Below are 15,331 nucleotides of genomic sequence, written 5' to 3'. Positions count from 1 at the left end.
TGATATCTAGTCTTATAGCACTGTGGTCAAAGAAGATGCTTGATATGATTTCAATTTTCTTAAATTTACTGAGGTTTGATTTGTGATGCAAGATGTGGTCTATCCTGGATAATGTTCCATGTGCACTTGAGAAGATGTATTCTTCTACATTTGGGTGGAATGTCCTGAAGATATCAGTGAGATCCATCTTATATAATATATCATTTAAGACTTGTATTTCTTTATTAATTTTGTTTTGATGATCTGTCCATTGGTGTGAGTGGAGTGTTAAAGCCTCCTGCTATTATTGTGTTACTGTCAATTTCTCCTTTTACATATGTTACTGTTTGTCTTATGGATTGAGGTGCTCCTATGTTGGATGCATAGATATTTACAATTGTTATGTCTTCCTCTTGGATTGATCCCTTAATCATTATGCAGTGTCCTTCCTTATCTCTTGTAATCTCTTTTATTTTAAGGTCTATTTTGTCTGATATGAGGACTGCTACTCCAGCTTTCTTTGGCTTCCCATTTGCATGGAATATATTTTTCCATCCTCTTACTTTCAGTCTATATGTGTCTTTAGGTCTGAAGTTGGTTTCTTGTAGACAGCATATATATAGGTCTTGTTTTTGTATCCATTCTGCCAGTCTGTGTCTTTTGGTTGAAGCATTTAATCCATTTACATTCAAAGTAATTATTGAAATAAATGTTCCTATTGCCATTTTATTAATTGTTTGGGGTTTCATTTGTTGTTTTGTAAATCTTTTTCTTCTCTTGTATTTCTTGACTATATAAGTTCCTTTAACATTTGTTGTAAAGCTGGTTTGGTGGTACTGAATTCTCATAACTTTTGCTTGTCTGAAAAGCTTTTATTTCTCCATCAATTTTGAATAAGATCCTTGCTGGGTACAGTAATCTTCATTGTAGATTTTTCCCTTTCAGTACTTTAACTGTATCCTTCCATTCCCTTCTGGCCTGCAGAGTTTCTGCTGAAAGATCAGCTGTGAAGCATATAGGGTTTCCCTTGTATGTTACTTGTTGCTGCTCCCTTGCTGCTTTTAATATTCTTTCTTTGTGTTTAGTCTTTGTTAGTTTGGTTAGTATGTGTCTTGGTGTGTTTCTCCTTGGGTTTATCCTGTATGGGACTCTTTGTGCCTCTTGGACTTGACTATTTCCTTTCCCATGTTGGGGAAATTTTCAATTATAATCTCTTCAAAAATTTTCTCATACCCTTTCTTTTTCTCTTCTTCTTCTGGGACCCCTATAATTTGAATGTTGGTGCATTTGATATTGTCCCAGTGGTCTCTGAGGCTATCCTCAGTTCTTTTCATTATTTTCACTTTATTCTGCTCTTCAGAAGTTATACTAACCATTTTATCTTCCAGCTCACTGATTTGTTCTTCTGTTTCAGATATTCTGCTATTGATTCCTTCTAGAGTATTTTTAATTCCAGTAATGGGGTTGTTTGTCTCTGTATGTTTATTTTTTAATTCTTCTAGGTCTTTGTTATTTGATTCTTGCATTTTTTCCATCCTGTTTTCAAGGTTTTTTATCATCTTTACTATCATTATTCTGAATTCTTTTTCAGGTAGTTTGTCTATTTCCTCTTCATTTATTTGGACCAGGGACCAGGCTTGATGACTCAAGATTTTTTGTGAAGCAGAGCTTTATGAAAGTATGAAAAAGGACAGAGAAAGCTTCTGACATAGACATCAGAAGGGGGACAGAGAGTGCCGCCTGCCCCCTGCTAGTTTTAGCAAGCTGTTTTATGTCTGAGGAAAGTTATTAATCAGATAAGAGAGACACCTCAAGGCTGAAGGAGTTTCACCAGGTCCCTCTCCCACAATATGCATTTTTGAGACAGGATGGCACAAGGTGTGTCATCCCCCAGCCATAAAACAATTGATATGAATACTGGTTTGTTGAGCTATTATTAGCCCAAGTTAGTCTTAGGTGGAACCATTTTGAAGAAAGGCAAATTCCAAAGCAAATACATAGTTTCATTAACATAGCTTAAGAAAAACATTTCCATAGAGAAACCTCCTTTTAATTTTGTATGGAGAAGGAAAAAATCTGACACTTGTAGTTTGTTTCCTCCTGCCGCTTAAGGGAGAGATAAAAAATGTCTGACACTTGCAGACTATTTCTTCTGTTTGGAGACCCCGGCCTTCCTGCCTGTTACCCTCTCATTCCTTTTTTTTTTTTTTTTTTTTTTTTTTGCTTACTGTGTTTGAGGTCTCCTTTTTCTGGGTTTCAAGGTTTAATTCTTTCTTCCTTTTGGATTCTGCCTTCCTAGGGTTGGTCTAGTGGTTTGTGTAAGCTTTTTATAGGGTGAGATTTGTGCTGTTTTTTTTTTTTTTTTTTTTTTTTTTTCCTCTGATATCCAAGGCTGAGTGAGGTGATAATCCTGTCTGCTAATGATTGGGTTTCTATTTTTGTTTTGTTTGTTGTTTAGATGAGGCATCCTGCACAGGGTGTTACTGGTGGTTGGGTGATGCCAAATTTGGTATTCAAGTGGTTTCCTTTGTGTGAGTTCTCACTATTTGATACTCCCTGGGTTAGTTCTGTGATAGTCTAGGGTCTTGGAGTCAGTGCTCCCACTCTAAAGGCTCAGGGCTTGATCTCTGACTGAGGGCTCTCATGGATTCTGGCTTAAGTAAACTCAGTTATCTGGGACCAGTTTCCTGTGTTTTCTCATCCTGCATTTCCTCCGTGGCTGCTGTCTGATGGCTGCTAGACATCTGGTATTCTTTGTCTCTTCCTGATTTCTGTTAGGACTCACTGGCTAACGTCTGTAGGTGCCTGCAATCACTGGTGACTGCAACATCCTTTGTTTACTGATATGGCAGGGAGTATTTCATTTCTCAAAACTGAAATTGAATATTTTTCATTGTCATAGTCACATGATAACAAATGATGGAACTGATATTCAAATTCCAGTTTAATCCACACTGTGAACAAGAGATCACCACTGTATATTCCTTTTTCCAGAGCTTGGACCCACCAGGAGTGCCCACGAGTCTACATTGTACATATTGAACTTAATATTAAATGTCAACTATAACTCAATAAAGCTGGAAAAATACTTTCTGAATGTCAATATAGAAAATAGAAACAATTTGATTTCTATTTAAAAAGTTAAAATGAGCTATATTTATTGATTTATCAAATGATCTTGCTTCTATTCCCCAACACGATTTGGATTCTCCTCTACTCAGTACATTTTTCACCTCATTTATGATAACCAAGGTAGTTCCAGTTTAGTTTTGGTAACCCTCTCACTTTGTCAAAATAAAAACCAAAACATTTCTGTTCATTTTTTTAAAAACTTTTTATTTTGTATTAGGGTAGAGCCGATTAACAATGCTATGATAGCTTCAAGTGAACAATGAAGGGATTCAACTATAGCTTTCTCCCCCAAACTCCCCTCCCATCCAGACTGCTACATAACATTGAGCAAAGTTCTCTGTACTATACAGAGAATCCTTCTTGGTTATCCATTTTAAATATAGCCCTGTGTACATGTTGATCCCAAACTCCCTAACTATCCCTTCCCCACATCCTTCCCCCTTTGCAACCATAAGTTCATTTTCTAAGTCTGAAAGTCTCTTTCTGTTTCATAAGTTCATTTGTATAATTTCTTTTTAGATTCCACATATAAGGGATGTCATATGATATTTCTCTTTGTCTGACTTCACTCAGTATAGCAGGTTAAGTTTTTTGTTTAAGTTCTGTTGTCAGGGAGGTAGGCTCTTTATACCTGAAAATAATTAGCATTTTTAAAGCCATTTGTTGAGGCTGTTTATTCATAAAATAAGCTAATGGTGGTAAAGACACATATTTAGATACAGATAAAACTAACTAAAGTTGAAGCTAGGAAAGTGTAGAAGGAGGAGTAAGAATACCTCTACCCTTTTTCCAATGACAGAGACAAGCATTAATTGGTGAAATATATATATATATATATATATATATATATATATATATATATATATATATATAAACAGGAATTTCCTGAAATAGAGAGATATTCAGAGTCTCTGAAGGGTAAGTGAAAGAGCTACATTTAGAGCAGAAAAATAGAGACATGTTTTATCAGAGCATGAAATTGTTATAAGTTAGCAAAAAGATTGTTATGAAAGTTCTTAAGCAGGATTATTCAATAAGATAATGCTGAAATAAGGCAGCTGTTGTGAGACAAGTCATTATGAATCCTGATGCTACATTAAGTTTCAGAGTGAACTACCCAGATTAATAGTTCTAATCAAGGTATATTCTGCATGTTTATTCATCGATTCCATTTATAATTATGGAGTATCTATTATATGCCAAGAACTCTTCTAAATATTCAGGGTATTTCCATGGACAAAATAAAAACACCTGTTCTTTACTACTTACATTCTAATAAGCAAGGTTAGGGTTAAAATAATCTGTTAGACTTTGGTTAGACTATAAAAAGAAACACTATTTTGAAAGTTAGATGTAGGAAGGGAATAAAAATTGCACAGTAGGAAGATCCTAAACTCATGGACTCCCACAGACACACCAAAACTACAACTATATACAGAACAACTCTGTCTGAGAACAACCTGAAGACTAGGAGAACATCTTTTCTACAATTAAGGACCTAAAGAACAAAACCACACTGAGATGGGTAAGAAGAGCAAAGACGAAATCTAGTTAGGATGCACACTTCTGGCACAAATATGTATAATCAGGAAGAGATATTGCGCACGCAAAGGTACTCCATGAGAAGCCAGGGGCTTAAGCTTCACATCAGGTACCGCAGCCCTGGGGATCAGCACTGAAAAGACGAGTCCCCACTATTAGCTTTGAAAACCAGCAGTACTAACTTAGGTCTGGGAGAGCCAGAGGGCTGCAGGAAACCAAGACTCAATTCTTAAGAGGGCTCACACATAAACTGTTTGAATCCAGCACACAGGCAGCAGGATAAAAAGGACGCCATGTTTTAGCTATCCTTCCAAGGCCACACCAACACACCAGCCTGACTCTGCTCTGGCTCTAGCTATCCCACCAAGGTGATGGCCCCAGAGCCCCTGAGCAAGCTCCAGTTCACACTTGTTCCAGCTTCAACAGTTCCACCCTTCTGGCCCCAATGCACCTCAGTAAATCCAAGTCTATGCCCACTCCAGCACTAGTTGTCCCACTAAAGTGGACCCAGAAGGACTTGGCATGCCCTAGGACACCCCAGCCTGTTCCCAATCCAACACAAAAAATGAGGAGACAGGAAAATTTATTCCAAATGGAAGAAAAAGATCAAAACCCAGAAAAGAAGCCTAATAAAACAGGGATAAGTATTACCTGATAAAGAGGTCAAAGCAACAGTCATAAAGATGCTCAATGAATCCAGGAAAAGAATGGAAGAACACAGTGAGAACTTTCGGAAAAAGAAAGTGTTTAAAAAGAACCAATCAGAATAGAGGAATACAATAATTGAAATGGAAAGAACACTACAGGGACAACATATTAGGTGATTCAGAAGAATGCATAAGTGAACTGGTATACAGAATAGTATAAATCATCAAAATAGAACAACAAAAAGAGAAAAAAATTTAATGGGGAGAGTTTAAAGAATCTCTGGGAAAGCAATAAGTGTACTAACATTTGCATTATAGGGGTCCCAGAAGTAGAAGAGAGAATAAGGAATATAAAATTTATATGAAGAAATAATGGTTGAAAAATTTCCTAACCTATGCATGCGTGGTAGGTCACTTTAGTCATGTCTGACTCTTTACAACCTTACGGACTGTAGCCCACCAGGCTTCTCTGTCCATGGTATTCTCCAAGCAGGAATACTGGAGTGTGTTGCCATTTCCTTCTCCAGGGAATCTTCCCAAACCAGGGATCAAATCTGAGTCTCTTATGCCTCCTGCACTGGCAGGCATGTTATTTACCACTAGCACCACCTGGGAAGCCCAAATCTATGGAAAGAAACAAATATCCAGGTCCAGAGGGCACAGAGTCACAAGAAAGATAAATCCAAAGAGATAATATAATTAAAATGGCAAAAGTTAAAAATGGGAGAATTTTAAATGCAGCAAGAGAGAAACAAGTCACATAAAAGGGACCCTCATAAAGCTACCACTTGATTTTTTTTTTTTTTTAGCAGAAACATTGCAGGCAAAAAGGGAGTGGCAAGATATATTTAAAGTACTAAAAGGAAAAACATTACAACCAAGAATACTCTACCCAGCAAGGCTATAACTCCAAACATAAGGATAAACAGTGGAAATAAATGAAGTAGAGACTGAAAAAGTCATAGAAAAGAGCAATAAAACTGAGATGGTAATTTGAAAAAATAACAAAATTGATAAAACTTTAGCCAGACTCACCAAACCAGAAAAAGATAAAGGGTCCAAATGAATAAAATAAAAAATGAAAAAGGAGAAATTCCAACAGATAAAACAGAAATACAATCATAAGAGACTACTATGAACAGTTATATGCCAACAAATTGGACAACCTAGAAGAAAGGCATAAATTCTTAAAGACATGCAATCTTCCAAGACTAAATCAGGAAGAAATAGAAAATCTTGACAAACTGATAACAAGTAATGAAGTTAAATCTGTAATTAAAAATAAAAAACCTCCCAATAAACAAAAGTATAGGACCAGATGGTTTCACAAGGGAATTCTACCAAACATTTAAAGAAATGTTAATACCTATCCTCAATCTGTTCCAAAATATTGAAGAGGAAGGAGCACATCCAATATAATTCTATGATGCTAGCAATTAGCCTGATACCAAAATGAGGCAAAGATACTACAAAAAAAGAAAATTCATGCTAATAACCCTAATGAACACTGATGCAAAAATCTTCAGCCAAATATTGCAAACAATTCAATAATACATTGAAAGGATCACAAACAATGGTTATATGGTATTTATTCTAGAAATGCAATAATAATTTTATTTTCATTTCCTTAATTTATTAGAGATGACAATGAACTATTAGGTTATGCATGAATTTTAGCAAGTGGAATTCCAGGTCAGAACATGAGTTGTATACATATAAGAACGTCTCCATGGAGATTCTTACTTCTTTTATGTTAATTCAACAAAATCTCTAAAGCCTTAGCAGAGAAAGTCAATCAACAACCTCATTTAAATGAAAAATATTTGCCTCTACTCTTCTGATGTCTTGAATGTTGTCTTTACCTTGTAAGCAAATCAGCATGATACACCACATCAACAAAATGATGGCTAAAAATCACATAATCATCTCAATAGGTGCATAAAAAGTAATTGATAAAATCCAACATCCATTTATTATAAAAACTCTCAACAAAGTGGGTATGGAGAGAACACAGCTCAACAAAATAAAGACCATGTATGACAAGCCCACAGCTAACATCATGCTCAGTGGAGAAAAGCTGAAAGCATTTCTCTAAGATCAAGACCAGGATTCTCACTCTCATCATTTTATTCAACATAGTATTGGAGGTCCTAGTCATGGCAACCAGATAAGAAAAGTAAACAAAAAGCATACATATTGGAAGGGAAAATTAAAATTGGCACTATTTTCAGGTGACATAATACTATATGCAGGAAATTCTAAAAACTTCATCAAGAAACTTAGAAGAAATAAATGAATACATTAAAGCTCCAGGATACAAATTAATATACAGAAATTAGTTGCTTTTCTATACATTATTAATGAACTATAATAAAAAAAGGAATGAAGAAAACAATCCCATTTACAACTGCACCAAAAGAATAAAATATCTATGAATAAATTTAACCCTATAGATAAAATACCTGAAAACTATAAGAAATTGGCCAAAAAAATTGAAGATGACAGAAATAAATGGAAAGATACACCATGCTTATGAATTAGAATAATTAATATTGTTAAGGGGGCTTCCCAGTGCCACTGGTGGGAAAGAACCCACCTGCCAAATGCAGGAAACATAAGAAATGTCAGTTCAATCATTGAGTTGGGAAGGTCCCCTGGAGAAGGAAATGCAACCCATTCCACTATTCATGCCTGGAGAATTCCATGGACAGAGGAGTGTGGCAGACTATAGCTCATAGGGTCACAAAGAATTGAACATGACTAAAGTGACTTAGCACATACACAATATTGTTAAATATACTACCCAAAGTAATTTGCATGTTCAGTGAACTCCCTTCCAAAATGCCCATGGCATTTTTCACAGAACTAGAACAAATAATCTTAAATATTGTATGGAATCACAAACGAACCCAAACAGCCGAAGCAATCTTGGTAAAGAAAAAACCTGGAAGCATCACACTCCTTGACTTCAGACTATACTACAAAGCTGTAGTAATCAAGACAGTATGGTATACCACAAAAACAGACACAGAAATCAAGGGAAAAAAATAGAAAGCCCAGAAATAAGCCCATGCTTACATGGTCAATTAATCTGTGACAAAGGACACAAGAATATGTGATAAGGAAAAGATCAATTCAGTTCAGTCACTCAGTCGTGTCCGATGCTCTGTGACTCCATGGACTGTAGCACACCAGGCTTCCCTGTTCATCACCAACTCCCAGAGCTTGCTCAAACTCTTGCCCATTGAGTTAATGATACCATCCAACTATCTCATCCTCTGCCATCCCCTTCTCCTGCCTTCACTCTTTCCCAGCATCAGGGTTTTTTCCAATGAATCAGCTCTTCATACCAGGTGGCCAAAGTATTGGAGTCAGCATCAGTCCTTCCAATGAATATTCAGGACTGATTTCTTTAAGGATTGACTGGTCTGATCTCTTTGCTGTCCAAGGGACTCTCAAGGATCTTCTCCAACACCATAGTTCAAAAGCATCAATTCTTTGGTGCTCAGTCTTCTTATGGTCCAACTCTCACATCCATACATGACTACGAGAAAAAAACCATAGTTTTGACTAGACAGACAATTGTCAGCAAGGAAAAGATAGTCTCTTAATAAATGGTATTGGAAAAAACTAGACAGCTATGTGTAAGAAGAAAATAAAGCTAGACCATTTTCTAACACCATACACAAAAATAAACCCAAAATGGATTAAAGAGTGAAATATAAGATCTGAAATTAAAAAACTCCTAGGGAAAAAAAAAAAAACATAAGCAATTACCTCTTTGACATCAGTCTTAGAAATATTTGTTGGATCTGTCTCAGGCAAAGGAAATAAAAGTAAAAATAAGTAAATGGGACTATATTAAATTAAAAGTTTTGCATAGCAAATAAAACCATCAATAAAACTTAAAGGCAACCAACTGAATGGAGGAAGATGTTTGCAATGATATGTCTAACAAGGGGTTAATACAAAGAATATGCAAAGAACTCATACAACTCTGTGTGGACAGAGGGCTGGAACAGGCACTATTCTAAATAGGACATACAGATGGCAAACATACACACGAAAATAATGCTCAACACCACTGATCACCAGGAAAACACAAATCAAAAACACCGTGAGATATCATCTCACACCTGTCAGAATGGCTATTATTAAAAAGACAAGAAACAGACAATTTTGGGAAGGATGTGGAGAAAAGGGAACCCCTGTGCACTGTTAGTGGTATATAAATTGGTATAGCCACTATGGAAAACTATTTGGAGGTTCCTCAAAAAATTAAAAGTAAAACTACCACACAATCCAGAAAGTTCTACTTCTGAGTATCTAACCTAAGAAAACAAAAACACTAATTCAAAAAGATATATGCACCCCAATATTTACAACAGCATTGTTAACAGTAGCCAAGATATGGAAGCAACCTAAATGCCAGTCAACAGATGAATGGTTAAGAAAGATATGGAATATTACTCAGGAATGTTATAAAAGAATATTATACAGCCATAAAAACCTTGCATTTGCAAAAACATGGATGGACCCAGAGGGTATTAGTATTATGCTAAGTGGAGTAATCAGAAAGAGAAAGACAAATAATGTGTGATTTCACTTGTATGTGGAATCTAAAAAAGAATAATAATAATAAACATGACAAAACAGAAACAGACTCATAGGTACACAGAACAAACTAGTGGTTGCCAGAGGAGAGGGATGTGGGGAATGAATGAAATAGATGAAGTAGATTAAGAGGTACATACTTCCAGATATAAAATAAATGTCACAAGGATGTAATGTAGAGCGTATGAAATAGAGTCGATGATACTGTAATGCATTTTATGGTGACAGACAGCAACTAGACTAATAGTGGTGATCATTTTTTAATGTATAAAAATATCAAATCAACTGTGTTGTATACCTGAAACTAACAAAATATATAATTCCATAAGTCAACTATTTCAAATCCTGAAAGATGATGCTGTGAAACTGCTGCACTCAATATGCCAGCAAATTTGGAAAACTCAGTGGTGGCCACAAGACTGGAGAAGGTCAGTTTTCATCTCAATCCCAAAGAAAGGCAATGCCAAAGAATGCTCAAACTACTGTACAATTGCACTCATCCCACATGCTAGTAAAGTAACGCTCAAAATTCTCCAAGCCAGGCTTCAGCAGTACATGAACCGTGAAAATCCAGATGTTCAAGATGGTTATAGAAAAGGTAGAGGAACCAGAGATCAAATTGTCAGCATCTGCTGGGTAATTGAAAAAGCAAAAGAGTTTCAGAAAAACATCTATTTCTGCTTTATTGACTATGCCAAAGCCTTTGACTGTGTGGATCACAATAAACTGTGGAAAATTCTGAAAGAGATGGGAATACCAGACCACCTGACCTGCCTCTTGAGAAACCTATTTGCAGGTCAGGAAGCAACAGCTAGAACTGGACATGGAACAACAGACTGGTTCCAAATAGGAAAAGGAGTACGTCAAGGCTGTATATTGTCACCCTGCTTATTTAACTTCTATGCAGAGTACATCATGAGAAACGCTGGGCTGGAAGAAGCACAAGCTGGAATCAAGATTGCAGGGAGAAATATCAATAACCTCAGATATGCAGATGACACCACCCTTATGGCAGAAAGTGAAGAGGAACTAAAAAGCTTCTTGATGAAACTGAAAGTGGAGAGTGAAAAGTTGGCTCAAACTCAACATTCAGAAAACGAAGATCATGGCATCTGGTCCCATCACTTCATGGGAAATAGATGGGGAAACAGTGGAAACAGTGTCAGACTTTATTTTGGGGGGGCTCTAAAATCACTGCAGATGGTGATTGCACCCATGAAATTAAAAGATGCTTACTCCTTGGAAGAAAAGTTATGACCAACCTAGATAGCATATTCAAAAGCAGAGACATTACTTTGCCAACAAAGATCCGTCTAGTCAAGGCTATGGTTTTTCCAGTAGTCATGCATGGATGTGAGAGTTAGACTGTGAAGGAAGCTAAGCACCAAAGAATTGATGCTTTTGAACTGTGGTGCTGGAGAAGACTCTTGAGAGTCCCTTGGACTGCAAGGAGATCCAACCAGTCCATTCTAAAGGAGATCAGTCCTGGGTGTTCATTGGAAGGACTGATGTTGAAGGGATTGGGGGCAGGAGGAAAAGGGGACGACAGAGGATGAGATGGCTGGCTGGCATCACTGACTCGATGGACATGAGTTTGGGTGAACTCCGGTAGTTGGTGATGGACAGGGAGGCCTGGTGTGCTGCAATTCATGGGGTCGCAAAGAGTTGGACATGACTGAGCGACTGAACTGAGCTGAACTGAAGTCAACTATACTTCAATTTAAAAAAGAACGTTAGATGTGAATCAAAATTGCTAATACCCATACGTTTTGGCCTAGCAATTTTACTTGTAACTTTTTCCAACAGATAAACCTATAAAGGGTCTAAGAGTATGTGATAAACATAATCTTAAGATAACCTCTAAGATTCCCACTCCTTGGTGTACATAACCCTCAGGAGTGTGGGTAAGATCTATGAATATAATGGGAATCATTCCTATGATTATGTTATCAATCAGTTGACTTAGGAATTATTCAAAAGGAAGATTACCCTGATGGTTCTGTCCTGATTAAGTGAGTCCCACAAAGAGACTGAGCCCTTCCCAACATCAGAGAGATTCAAAATGTGAGAGGGCCAATGGAGGGCACCAGGTGGCAAAGACCTGAGAGTGGCCTACAGGTTCTGAGAGTGATCCCTGCCCAACAGCCAGTAAAAAAGCAGGAAACTTAGTCATATAGCCACAAAGAAAGTCACTCAGCCATCAAACTGAAAAGGCTTGGAACCAGATCTTGCCCCAGTTAAATCTCCATGGAAATCATGAAATAATGAATTTGTTTTCTTTTAAGTGCTAAATTTGTTATAATTTGTTATTCAGAAAAAGAAAACTAATGTAAGATATTAGTAAAGAATATTATTCTTTACTTGAGAACATTATTTATAAGAGTGAAACATTATTTATAAGAGTGAGAACATTATTTATAAGAGTGAAAAATAATGAATAATGTGCCATGCAATATAATTTGTCAGATAAATCTGGGTATGTTTGGACTATGAAATGCCATGATGTCATTAACAAAGTTCTTTAGGTACTAAGTATGAAGGTATGTGGGCTTCCCAGGTAGCATAAGTGGTAAAGAACCTGCAGGCCAATGCAGGAGATGTAAGAGACTTGGGTTCGATCCCTGGGTCAGGAAGATCCCCTGGAGGAGGGCATAGCAACCCACTCCAGTATTCTTGCCCAGAGAATCCCATGCACAGAGGAGCCTGACCGGCTGCAGCTCATGGGGCCACAAAGAGTTGGACACGACTGGGTGACTGAACAACAACAGCATCAACAAGTTTCATGAAGGTATGTCCTTAACATCATGTCATGTAAAAACGGGGCATTTTCAGAACAATACATATACCACAAACCATTTTTTTTTAATAAAAAACCCTCTTTTTAAAAAATCTACACACATATCCAGGTAGCACAGTGGTAGTGTCAGTGAAGGAGGTTCAAGAGATGTGAGTTTGATCCCTGGGTCTGGAAGATTCCCTCGAGGGGAAAATGGAAACCTGCTCCAGAATCCTTGCCCCAAAAATTCCATGGACAAAGAAGCCTAGCAGGCTACGGTCCACAGAGTCACAGAGTCAGACATGTCTGAGTGACTGAACATACACACACACATAGAAAAATTCTGGAAGAAAATACATCAGTCTTGTTATAGTGTTACACTTTGGGTGTGGGACTGGCTCAGTCAGTGGGTTAAGAGGGTTTTAACTCTTTATATTCTACACTTAAGTAATGTTTGAATTTTGTTTCAAGGAACATATATCATGTTAAAAAATAATAAAAGCTAATAATCTATGATAGTAGCAGTAAAAGCTATTTTTTTTCTTTTTCCCAGATATACTCCTTTATCTTCAGATTTCATTGCTTTGATGAAAAAAATTCACTTTAAAATTATTACATTTTTGAACATTTATTTAACATATGCAAAGACATCATTTTAGTTCAAAAGATCTTTTTTATGTATAATGAATGTAAGAAGTCTATGTTTGAGACTTCAAATACAGAACCATTATTTTCAGTTTTAGGGAAATCACTAATTGTAGCACACTAATATCATTTGATGGTAGCAAACCAAATCAACAAGTCAGTTTTTGAAGAGTAGCATAACCTTATCTGCCCCATCACTGAAGAGACTAAACTCTCATATGTGAAGCATCTGTGAGGTTAGTGCAACAAAGGGAATTTGTCTCAATGGGCACAGTAAGTGAGGCCAGTTTGAAAGGAGACAGAAGGCTTTAGGTAATAGACAGGGATCAAGGCTAAAATAAACCCAAGATGAAAACACTGCTGGCCCATATAGTTCATCAAATTATTAAAAGGCTCCTATTCCTTCCAGGCAATAGAGCCCCATGCCAGACTCCATTTCCCCCCTCATCCTGGTGCTTTAATGCACTTCACAATCTGTACCACTAAATAGACAGTAATTGTGAGTCAGTCTCATGAAAGCAAAGAACTCTGGTATAAGAACTAGTTTATGAAATTTAGATCAAATTAAACTTCCCTGGTGGCTCAGATGGTGAAGAATCTACCTGCAATGCAGGAGACTCAGGTTCGATCCCTGAGTTTGGAAGATACCCTGGAGAAGGGAGTGGTAACTAACTCCAGTATTCTTGCCTGGAGAATTCCATGAACAGAGGAGCCTGGCAGGCTAAAATCCATGGGGTGTCAAAAGAGTCCAGCATCACTGAGTGACTAACACTAACACAACAGGCTCTAATAGTTACCTATTTCTGATGTGACATTGTGCTAAGTGAGCCTGAAACAAAGTAGAGGTCAGATATGAGTCTGACGAAGGCCAAACACACCTGACACCTTATGTTATTCAGGGTTGATACATAAAATTAAGCATCATTAGATCCTATCAGAATCTGTAAAATAATAACCATAAGGCAATAGTTTTGTTATGTTTGTATAGAAATGGTTGTTAAAATGAACCAAGTGAACTTATATTAAAACCAAAAATATACAGATATTTGAAGTTTTATAAAAAATGAAACTGAATAAAACCTGTCCTAACAATTAAAAAATTCAGTTTGATCAAGTTTAATCACATTTCATTTATTTCTTATTGAACTATAATTGATTTACAATGCTATGTTAGTTTCTGCTGTAGAGTGAAGTGAATTAGCTATATGTATACATCTTTCCCCTCCCTCTCAGACGTCCCTCCCACTCCACCCTCCATCCCACCCATCTAGGTCCTCACAGAGCACCAGGCTGAGCTCCTTTTGCTATAGAGCAGCTTCCATCAGCTATCTATTTTACATTATGGTAGTGTATATTGGAGAAGGCAATGGCACCCCACTCCAGTACTCTTGCCTGGAGAATCCCAGGGATGGGGGAGCCTGGTGGGCTGCTGTCTGTGGGGTCGTACAGAGTTGGACACGACTGAAGTGGCTTAGCAGCAGCAGCAGCAGTGTGTATATGTCGAAACTACTCTCTTAATTCGTCCCACCTCCCCCCTTCCCTGTTCTGTGTTCACATGTCCATTCTCTACATCTATGCCTTTATTCCTGCCCTGCAAATAGGTTCATCTGTACCATTTCCTAGATTCCATATACCTGTGTTAATATATGATATTTGTTTGTTCTCTTTCTGACTTGTTTCTCTCTGTATGACAGACTTTAGGTTCATCCACATCTCTAAAAATAACTCAATTTTGTTCCTTTTAATGGCTGAGTAATATTCCATTGTATATATCCACCACGTCTTTGTCCATTCATCTGTTAATGGACATTTAGGTTGCTTCCATATTCTGACTATTGTAAAGAGCGTTGCAGTGAACATTGGAGTGCATGTGTCTTTTTACATTGTGGTTTCCACAGCGCATATGCCCAGTAGTGAGATTGCTGGGTCATAAGGTAGTTCTATTTTCAGTGTTTTAAGGAACTTCCATACTATTCTCCATAGTAGCCGTTATCAA

The sequence above is a fragment of the Budorcas taxicolor genome, chromosome X (genome assembly GCF_023091745.1).
Source record: "Budorcas taxicolor isolate Tak-1 chromosome X, Takin1.1, whole genome shotgun sequence".
NCBI classification, from domain to species: Eukaryota; Metazoa; Chordata; class Mammalia; order Artiodactyla; family Bovidae; genus Budorcas; species Budorcas taxicolor.
This window is presented reverse-complemented; position numbering follows the sequence as displayed.